The following is a 10,242-nucleotide window of genomic DNA, read 5'->3' as shown; positions in this document are numbered from 1 at the left end:
TAATATATTTTTAAAAGTAGTAGTGTCCAAATAATGTTCTATGTCTGGCGGTCGAGTCTAGACGTAGGAACATCTTGTTTATATTACGGTATCGACAAAAGAATTAGGTTCTACGACAGAATGTTTTGGCAGTTCTGATTCAATGTTTTGGACTTTCAATGGAGTCGTCATGCTGTGTGACGCATCTCTTTGTATCACACATCACACTGCATTGGATTAATCAGCACGACACAATTCGTCGTGCACATTCTGACCAATGCAAGGGCATGAACGAGTTTGCATCCGCCCGTTATAAAGAACATTGAACGGGCATATTTTTTTCCGTTAACTGGACTATCTATACTTATGTTACATGCTACAAACTAACACAAATAATACAAACTAACTAGGTAAATGTGAGGTAAATCAAATTTTTCAAATGCATGCCAGTTTGCTTTCTAAGACCGTATTCTTCTTTTATCATTATTTCTAAATACTGATATCAACGAAGAATGTTTTTTAAGTAATTAAGTACAATTTAATTTTCCTTCAAAGTCTATAACCGGGTTGTTGTTTATAAATATAGCAAAACAGTAAAACCCATCCTTTGTGCAGTACCTATCCAAACGAAACTCTTTAGTATATCGCATTGTTACGTTTACTATTTCGTCAAACTAACAGTAAAACGAAGACAAAAGGAAGGAAATGTCGTCGGACGTCCGAGCTAGAGCCGTGCCCGTCCGGGAGCCCTGTGCCACTTTAATGCAATCTATTTATATGAAGCAATACCAATTCCCGTTGCACCCACAGAGACCCAATTCAGCCCACACTCGAGTGTCAAGGTTTGAATGTCATTACGTTTTTATTTGCAGCTTCAGCACAACCTTGAGTTCTAATTCAGTTGTGTTTATCTTTACGCCTTCGTTTCCCGCTGGCTTTTCCCAGTATTATACGGTAAACGGTAGGACACATTGACATTTACTAAGTATACTTTATATTTCATATACATATACTCGATATTTATTATACTTGTTATTTGATACGAAATTTTTTCAATGGGATACTTGAAACCTGCTTGTTTATACTCAATTAATCACTAATACTGAGCCAGTGTATCAAATGTAGTAATCATCTTACTATACTAGTCACTAAGCAGAACTCTACCTGTATTTTAATAAAGATGTAAGACATGTCCATAAGTTTTGATCAATACAAAAGAAACACGAAACACTGGAGAATTTCTTTAGATAGTGTTTGTTGCTGATTTTTTTTAAAGAAAGGCGAATCATCTGCAGTAAAAATGTAAAGGTACTTTTTAATCTGGCACCCACCTGTCGTCTGATAAGCGTATAATATTTTGGTGACTCGTTATCGGCCGCGTGATAAGATACACTATCTGAAGTGAGGCGCCAAAGCGGGCACATTGATTGTGCGGTTTTATTTACAAAATTAAATTACCTCACTCATGCTATTTAATTTGGTCTTTATTTTTAACTTAGGAAAGACTGTACTGTACCACGATGTTGTCAGAACGAAGTCGCACTGGTGAATTTCAGTATTTTGGCTAAACTCAGACTTGTACGAGTTACTCGTATAAGTTCTCGACTGTTATAGACGTGCACTAAGAAGAGGTTTTCCGGCATTTCCGACGCCTTTTTCCGACAAGCCTTTTTTAAGCCCAGTTTTAGAACTGCAATAAAAATCGATCAAGTTCCATTGGCTCTCGATTGACTACTACAAACTCGCTGGCTTTACGGCAATGCAACTTGCAAGATTTTTCTCTTGCAAGTCTAAACCGGAGTTTATACTTTACGAGGGTGAGAAAACAAGCGTGATCTAGTTCAAAATAAACACAACACCCCAATTTTCTCCATTTAATACGAGTGCTCCGCCGTCGCAAACTCCAGACGTTGTCATTTATTCTTCGTTGTGTTCTTACAGGTAAGCTGACGTTTCACATGCAGCTCTGTAATTGTTTGGGTAAGTATACTCATCAAGCCAGGCTAGAATGCCGCTGCGGGAGAAGATTGCCGAAAGTATTTTTGAAAATAATTCCGCATAGATTAAGTAATTAGATTTTTTCTTCGAAGATGACGTTCTGGGCCCAATTGCATAATAAATTTCAAGCTATAGTAGTTGAAACGTTTGTTGCCAAATGACTGGATACCCGTTTTCGCTCTTATTGCGTAGACAAAGCGTTTTTTGGTCGGCTTACGCCGATTCGATAGACGTGGGGAGACCCTAAGTTACAACAAAACTTTCCAGTGCCCTTAGTGTAAGTTTTCGGTTACAAAATACGTCTCGATCGCGTTCGCGTTAAAATCTCAATTTATGTGGAAACACGAACAGCGCCTCTAGCGGAACGTTTGCGATGTTCCTGTTTCCATAAAAATTGAGATTTTAACGCGAACGCGATCGAGACGTAATTTGTGACCGAAAATTACACTAAGGGCACTGAAGTGCGACACAACATTTAAAAATTCGTCGTTTAGACGACAATGTTAAACGTTTAGAAGACAACAAGCATTACCGCCGCTTGAATGACTGACTAACAAAGATAACCTACCAACAAAAAGTTGAAAACCCCCGACCTTGTCACTTCAAAGTTCAATATCTCAATAACGGCTAAACCGATTTTGATTAAGCATGTCTAAGAACCATCGCTAAAAACCTGATTTGAAATATAAAAAAACGCATTCAAATCGGTCCACTCCAGCCGTTTAAGAAATTCGGTGCCACAGACATACACACAGACACATATGGCGGTCAAACTTATAACACCCCTCTTATTGCGTCGGGGGTTAAAAATACTGTTGTTCTACTTAAATAAACGTATCCGGCACGCGTTTGTATAAGTAATAAGTATGTATGTATATGTATAACATTGTCCAGACGGCCGGCCTGGCCCCATCCCCCGGCCCCGGTTCAAGGTCGAAGGCGGCCTCTTGCCCGGGGCGTGAATTGCGCTGTATGTCTGGTTGAATAATCAAATTGAATGAAAGTTAGGTACTTACTTACTTCTGGACGATAATGGTCCCGGAAATGGCCCGGTGTACAATACAAACTGCATGAATTGGATTACTTTTACAGAAGATGCTTTGGATTTGACGACTGAATTGTGGGTGTAGATTTAAAACAACAAAATCCTAAAGATCCAATGTGAAAAGTTGTAGGTATATTTGTTACTCCTTTATATGTATAATTTGGATGAAACTTGGTAAGTATGTAGGTAGGGTAGCGTGTGAAATGACACATAGGCTACTTTTTATCCCGGTAGGTATCTTGTAGGAATACAGGATCGGAATAAAAACCCAAAATTCCATCCACTACGGTTAGAGACCACTTTGTCGTGGGCATTAACCAACCACTGGATCTAGTGGTTTACGCGTGCGAAGCCGCAGATAACAACTATATTAAACTAAGTAAGTATGAACTAATTTCAAATTTATTTAAATTTAATGTCCATCGAACTGTCTCGTGTTGAATTTAACGACAGCTCCAGCCAATCCCGTTCCCGTCCACAGCGCCTTTATCCTTGCATTTTATTTACGATGGCGGTAAACGAAAACAGTGTTCGATTTTATTAACAGCAACCTGGAGTTCGACGTATACGTGGGGAAAAAATACCTACTACACACCTTGTCTTCCACTGACAATAAGTGCTAGCTTAACCACATAATAATTCGGTAATCCATTACAATCATGACTCATGCTCATGACTCTTGGCTAAAATCAGATTCATCATTCATCAGGCACAGGCCTCCTCTCAGAACAAGAGGGCTTGGGCCATAGTTCCCACGCGGGCCCAGTGCGGATTGGGAGCTTCGCACGCACCATTTAATCGCTTCGCAGGTTTGTACAGGTTTCCTATTTCCTTCACCGCAAAGCTCGTGGTAAATTTCAAATGTAATTCCGCACATGAATTTCGAAAAACTCAGAGGTGCGAGCGAGCCGGTGTTCGAACCCACGACCCTCTGCTTGAGAGGCGATAGGTCAAACCACTAGGCCACCACGGCTTAAAATTAAATAAATAATTCATTTAGGGGCTGTTTCACCATCCATTGATTAGCGTTAACCGACGGTTAAATGTTATGCCGTCTCCGTCTATTCGTACAAAACAAATAGAGACGGCATCACACCTAACCGCCAGTTAACATTAATCAATGGATGGTGAAACAGGCCCTTAATCTCGTAAAACATTGCAATCACGGAACAAAAGAAAAAACACAAAGATATCAAGACGCTTAATAAGACTTCACTCAGCATAACGCCACAAGCCGTGGCGCTGATTTTTTTAAGTGAGGACCTTATTGCCCGGTTGACTAATTCCAGTAAAACCGTTCCAGTAGCTTGACACTGCGGTGCTCTATCGATCTTGTGTAACTCGTTTTGGATTGTGACCCCGCAATGTATCGCTACTAACTGGCACGATTTTACTGGAATTAGTGGAATAATGTGAACCGGGCATAATCTAAAACTAACGAGTGTGATGAAGAATATAATAAAGGTAAAAAATAAAATTAACTTGTCATTAATTTGTATGGCAATAATAATTCCGTAGGCGATGATTTTAAAGAGGGAAATAATGAAAATACATTTAGTTTTTTATTTTCTGCGTGTAACATTAAAACTATCTGATCTACCTACTGGGTACATGTCAGTTTGATTTCGCAACTATAATTCTGGTCTAGAATTTTGCATAAATAAAATCGCTCATCCAGTAGAACACTGACATATTTTATATTTATTATTATTACCTATTAGTTTTACTTTTATTTTATTGAGTCGTTTTTTAATGTATGTTTTTCTTGAGTTTCATGTATTTATGCATTTTTTTAATAAAATTTGAATGTTACAGTGCATTGGTTTTCTAACTGTAATGCTGTAATTTTTTATTGATAAATAAATATAAACACAGAAAACAAGTTTTCGATTTTAAATTTACGGTTTGATATCTTTAAATCACTTTATTGTGTGATGATGATTATTGTCTAAAATAAAAAGGTATAATGATCATTAGGATGTAAAATTATATGAAATACATTTCGAAGTTTCAATAATCGAACTTGCAATTTTATATAAATAAATAAATAAATATAAATAAATATCACAGGACAATTCACACCAATTGACCTAGTCCCAAAGTAAGCTTAGCAAAGCTTGTGTTATGGGTACTAAACAACGGATAAATATAATTAAGTATATAGATATAGATACATACTTTAATACATATTAAACACCCAAGACCCGAGAACAAACATTCGTATTTTTCATACAAATATCTGCCCCGACACGGGAATCGAACCCGGGACCTCAAGCTTCGTAGTCAGGTTCTCTAACCACTAGGCCATCTGGTCGTCTATGATATGAACTTTGACGCACCCGTCCTACCGTCCCTTGAAATAGTCGTCGCTTTGTTGTGCCAGATATTGTTGCTGGTGACTGTACGTACTAACTATAAGAGCTTATATAGATAATAGACTTATATAGTTCTGTGGATAATATCATTTAATTAAAAAAATAACTTATATAGTCCCTGGGAACTACAACCTAAAGCCCTAGAGTATTCTGAGTGGAGTAGAACGTATCTAAGTCACAGATGATGATGACTTATCTGTTAACTGCTACGAAATTAGCCTGCAGAGGTAACACTGCATTAGCAGGCAATGTCTAATGAAAGGTTTAGCGGTTAGCGAATGCACTCTTGACCGATATGCATGATACACCTGTTAGTAAAGTGACATGCAACGTACTGCTAGTGCTAGTTTATAGAAATAAGCAGTACCGTTAAGCATTGATATGCCAGGCGGCCCCTTCTTGCCATCTTTACTTTGGCTAAGTACTTATTTGGTTATAATTAGCAAATTCGAAACTCTTTTACCATGATATTGAATCTAGGAGCTCGTCTCGCACATAGGATTTAATTCGTAATGATTAAATGCTGAATGTAAAAAAAAAACAAAGTTAAGAATCAATATTTCCTTTCTTAAAATGGGATCCAAAATGTCAAAATTTTCTCACAAGATGTTACGCGGATTCAATAAAAATAAGCGTAATAATTTCGAAAGAACTAAGATAATTTCAACTTAAAAGAACGTTCATGTAACAGGAGATCATTACCAACAGCGAGTTCGGTTCGCATGCGTAAGTCACCGCATGAATGAACACGAGCGCCGAAGCCCCGCAACGCAACTAAGCACTAGACCTACCTTAACTGTTGTCTTGATGGAGAAATAATATCTGTATTCAGTAACAAAATACAAATAGTTGAAAAAAGTTGTTGCTGAAACATTTCATTTTTAATACAAGCTTTTTTGTTGACTGTATTGCATTGTCACCATACGGCCATGTCACCCAAATTGCATTTCTATAGCAAATTTCGAGTCGATGCCACTAACTGTTGAAGAGTTCTGTACTGCGGAGACGATCCTGGCCGGATCACTAGGATGTCACTGCCAGATTATTGTAATGTCACCAGATTTACATAAGCATGCCAAATTTTAAGTTAATCTGACCACTGGAAGTGCGTCAAATTTAATTTGCTATTGCAAGATTTGACCCGCACATACATACATTGGTACATACATTCCAAGTTAAATAAAGACTTGTAAAAATCTATAAACACGGCTTAATTATAAACCTGCACGACTGATCTCTGCTCTATCATCAGACCCTGGTACCGTCTAACAAGCCCAAACACGGCTAGATTACGTTATTCTAGTGCCTACATTACTGCTTCCTCACCAGACCCTGAGTACCATTCTTGACTAAACTACAAACTAAGACGCTTCGAAGAAGCCCAAACACGGCTTTTATGTTATTCTGTCTTGGAGTTCTAAAATCTACATCTTTAGCCATTTAGTTCACTTCACTAGTGCACTAGCACCTTCAGTTTTTAATTATCCAATGCGGTTTCTGGAAAATGTCGAGAGTTACACAATTGCCAAGCAATCTTTCCAAAATTGTAAGTACTTAATGTTAATTTTACACTAATTTGAGGTACGGATAAGATCGCGTTTAAATTACTAACAAATCCCGAGGTTCCGAGCCCTTTGCGTATTCCGGACACTCATGGTCACGCATTACATATTGCATTGTATGTTAAATCGAAATCAGCTACTCATAAGAATGTTTTTATCACTAACTTCTCGCTACAAACAATCTTTCCATGTTTCAATTTACTGTCAAGATATTTGACTGTCTAGTTGTTCTAAATCTATTAACAATCAAACACTTTTTTTTATTTATCATCCTAGATGTTTTCACGGTAAATGTTGAAATAGAAAAGATTATACTTGCCGAGCGTCGCCATGCCATGGACTGTGAAAAAAAAGGTGACAGTGGGCCATGGCTCCAATAGTTTGGTTATAAAATAATTCCCAAAATATCACACACTACAACGGCCTACGTGACACAACATACGTTCTGTTGTAACTTGTGTCTTCTCGCCCGCTCGCACCGCACCGCCGGCTAGCCATCTTGTGTATTTGGGTCAATCAGCTGTTCACTATGTTTGACTTGGAAAATACCGTCACTTAAATTATACGTTTGGTTCGAAATTGCTTAGCGCGAATGGTGGCTAGTGAACAGTTGTCTAAACAAAAGTATTGATGAGTGCACTTGAAATCTAGCATCACGGCGCAGATAGTGTCTCTTGCAGAAGGAACTCTTTAACCTGAGTACTTTTCAATAAATACATATTACCAATGTTGTGGTGAACCTTTCAGATTGCTATTGATTTTAGTTGTATCGTATAAATATGGGTTTTTCCGCTGTTTTTCAAGAATATTCTTTAATTAAATTGGCTTCTTTCTTGCGTGGAATATATCGAAGTTTAATTACTGAATCCATAGTTTATCAGTACTGTATCAGTAATCCTTCTAATCCAATCTAACCAAGTAGGTGAGCTGACTACGAAATCGTGTGAAATGTATTTTTCGGCTAACCATTTAGGCTTTACACGACCCCTGTCTTGTCGCCTTTTCCGCCAAACAAATCTTATACAACATGTATATACGTATAGCATTTCCTCCTTTAACAATGCTTTTATGCAAAACGTATCGTGTGACTGGGAATGAAGCTAACACTGACTGTAACAACATAATAGTTAGTCGACTGCGTTCTTGTCTCCCATTCACAAGTCTTAAAGTCTTATGTTAAATGTAACATAACTACGTGTTATTACTTTGCGAATTCTGCCACATCTGTATTATAATAATTCCCATAAAAATCGTGATCGTATTACATCCGTTTTATAAAGCCCGAAAGCGTATTCTGGAATGCGTGGGAAACGAAAGTTATAATCCAAACAGAATGCTTAATTAGGAGAGAAATCTTGCATTTTGTGTAGGTACAGTTTTGACCAGATTCTCAATGAGGTGATTGTTGGGCAATTTAAAAGTTAACACGGGTCTTTGTTTAATTTTAGCTGTAAATATATTTGTTTCTGACCGTGATTCTGTTTAATCAAACCCGATATTTTAATTTTTGTTTCTTATAAGTATGTAAAAAGATTAAAAATTGCTTTAGCTATAGGTTTTAACTTAAAACTTAAGATACTTTTCTCTTTGATTAAAATGGTCTTGCAAATAGGTAGTGTTAATGGCAATTTTATTCTGTAATTCTTCACTTAACGCCAATAGTTATTCTTTAAGCCGAAATTGACATTTACAAAAAATAGAATGTCGATGACATATTAATGTTCGTAAAAAACGGAAATCAAGTTCTAAGCCAACATTTAATTTGCAATTTATATTGTCATTTCAAAATAACTCGACCTCACCTTGGAAATAACATTCACATGGTATTCGCTGGGTGCGAAGTACTAGGTGGGGGTAATGAAATCTATCGCAGCGCTCGTAGTGGCCAAAAGTAGAAATAATATAGACTCTCATATGTTATACTCAATTAATCTGTCATTAACAAAGCAATTGCTTTAGACTTAACTACTTAATTTTAGTAATAGATGTTTGTCTTATGATTCGAGCTTGAATTATTGAACACTATCGCTGTTTTATTCTTAATTCCTCTACATCCCGGACATGTCCAACAATTTTCCTTTTGAAACGGTTGGTGGTTACAATTTTATATTGAGTGATACTCACAAAACCGGTCTACAAAACGATATTAATTTATTACTAGCGATATAATAACCATTATACATATATGTTTACTTACTATTATTTAAAGAAACCATTAAAGTAGCTTTATCTTTTTGTTTTGCATTAGAAAGAAAGAAAGAAATATTTTATTCGGACCTTGCACATTACATAAAAACATAAATGAAATACATTAAAAAAAGGAAAAAGTAAAATAAAAAACAACGATAATATTAAAATTAAAAGAAGTATATGCACATGCGAGATCGCGAAGCGGCCCCAGCTCAGCATAATGTTGGCCGTATAGGCCAACGCTGGTCTTCCGCTGTGACCGCTTGGCGAGTTCACGGACGGCGACACACAACGACGACGACGGACATTAAAAGTACAACTAAGCATGAAGTAAACAAACCCTGACATAACCAAAATAAAACACACATTTTGAATAAATTTTACTTACCTCATTTAATTTTAATAACCAAAAATGAATTCACAACCTTTTGTCCACCTAAATCACGGTATCACAGTAATTCTGTATTATAAATTAATACGTGACAGGTTTGATTTTTGTCACAATGTCGCGATGAAATTTCAAAACGTCAAAGCCTTAGAGCCAACAAAGTTGGGACGCTAGGTAGCGCTGATGTTGTGCACAGAGCCAATACTGTTGTATGTTAATGTTACACAGCAATCACTATATCATCAACATAACATATTTATGAAACCGATATATTGGGCCAATAATATATCGCTGTTCAGATCACTGCTATTGTTAATCCTTGTTTTACAGCTCTTCATCAGGTCTAACTGGAACCGGATTTGATGAGGCACAGTTTTTGTAAACAATATTGTAAACCTCGAGTCGAGATGACCTGCACAGATTATCCTCATGACATTTCGGCATGTCCTTTCCTATCCTATTAAGTAAGCGTGTTTTTTCCGTCTCACACATGATTGCGCTGTTTACGGAAGTGTGGGCGGAAATGACTGCTGTCGCGGGCGCAACTTGCACGGCCTTTTAAGGTCGCCCGTGTTAGTCATGTCGGTTAACAATCTTATACTTATAGCGCTACGGATGCTGATATCCATGCATGATGGAATAAAGAATATAAATTTTGATTTATTTTCCTGCTGCACGACTAATGTTTCACTTAGTTACTGTGCG

The sequence above is a fragment of the Choristoneura fumiferana genome, chromosome 9 (genome assembly GCF_025370935.1).
Source record: "Choristoneura fumiferana chromosome 9, NRCan_CFum_1, whole genome shotgun sequence".
Lineage (NCBI taxonomy): Eukaryota > Metazoa > Arthropoda > Insecta > Lepidoptera > Tortricidae > Choristoneura > Choristoneura fumiferana.
The sequence above is the reverse complement of the archived record's forward strand: the minus strand, read 5'-3'. Positions refer to the sequence as shown.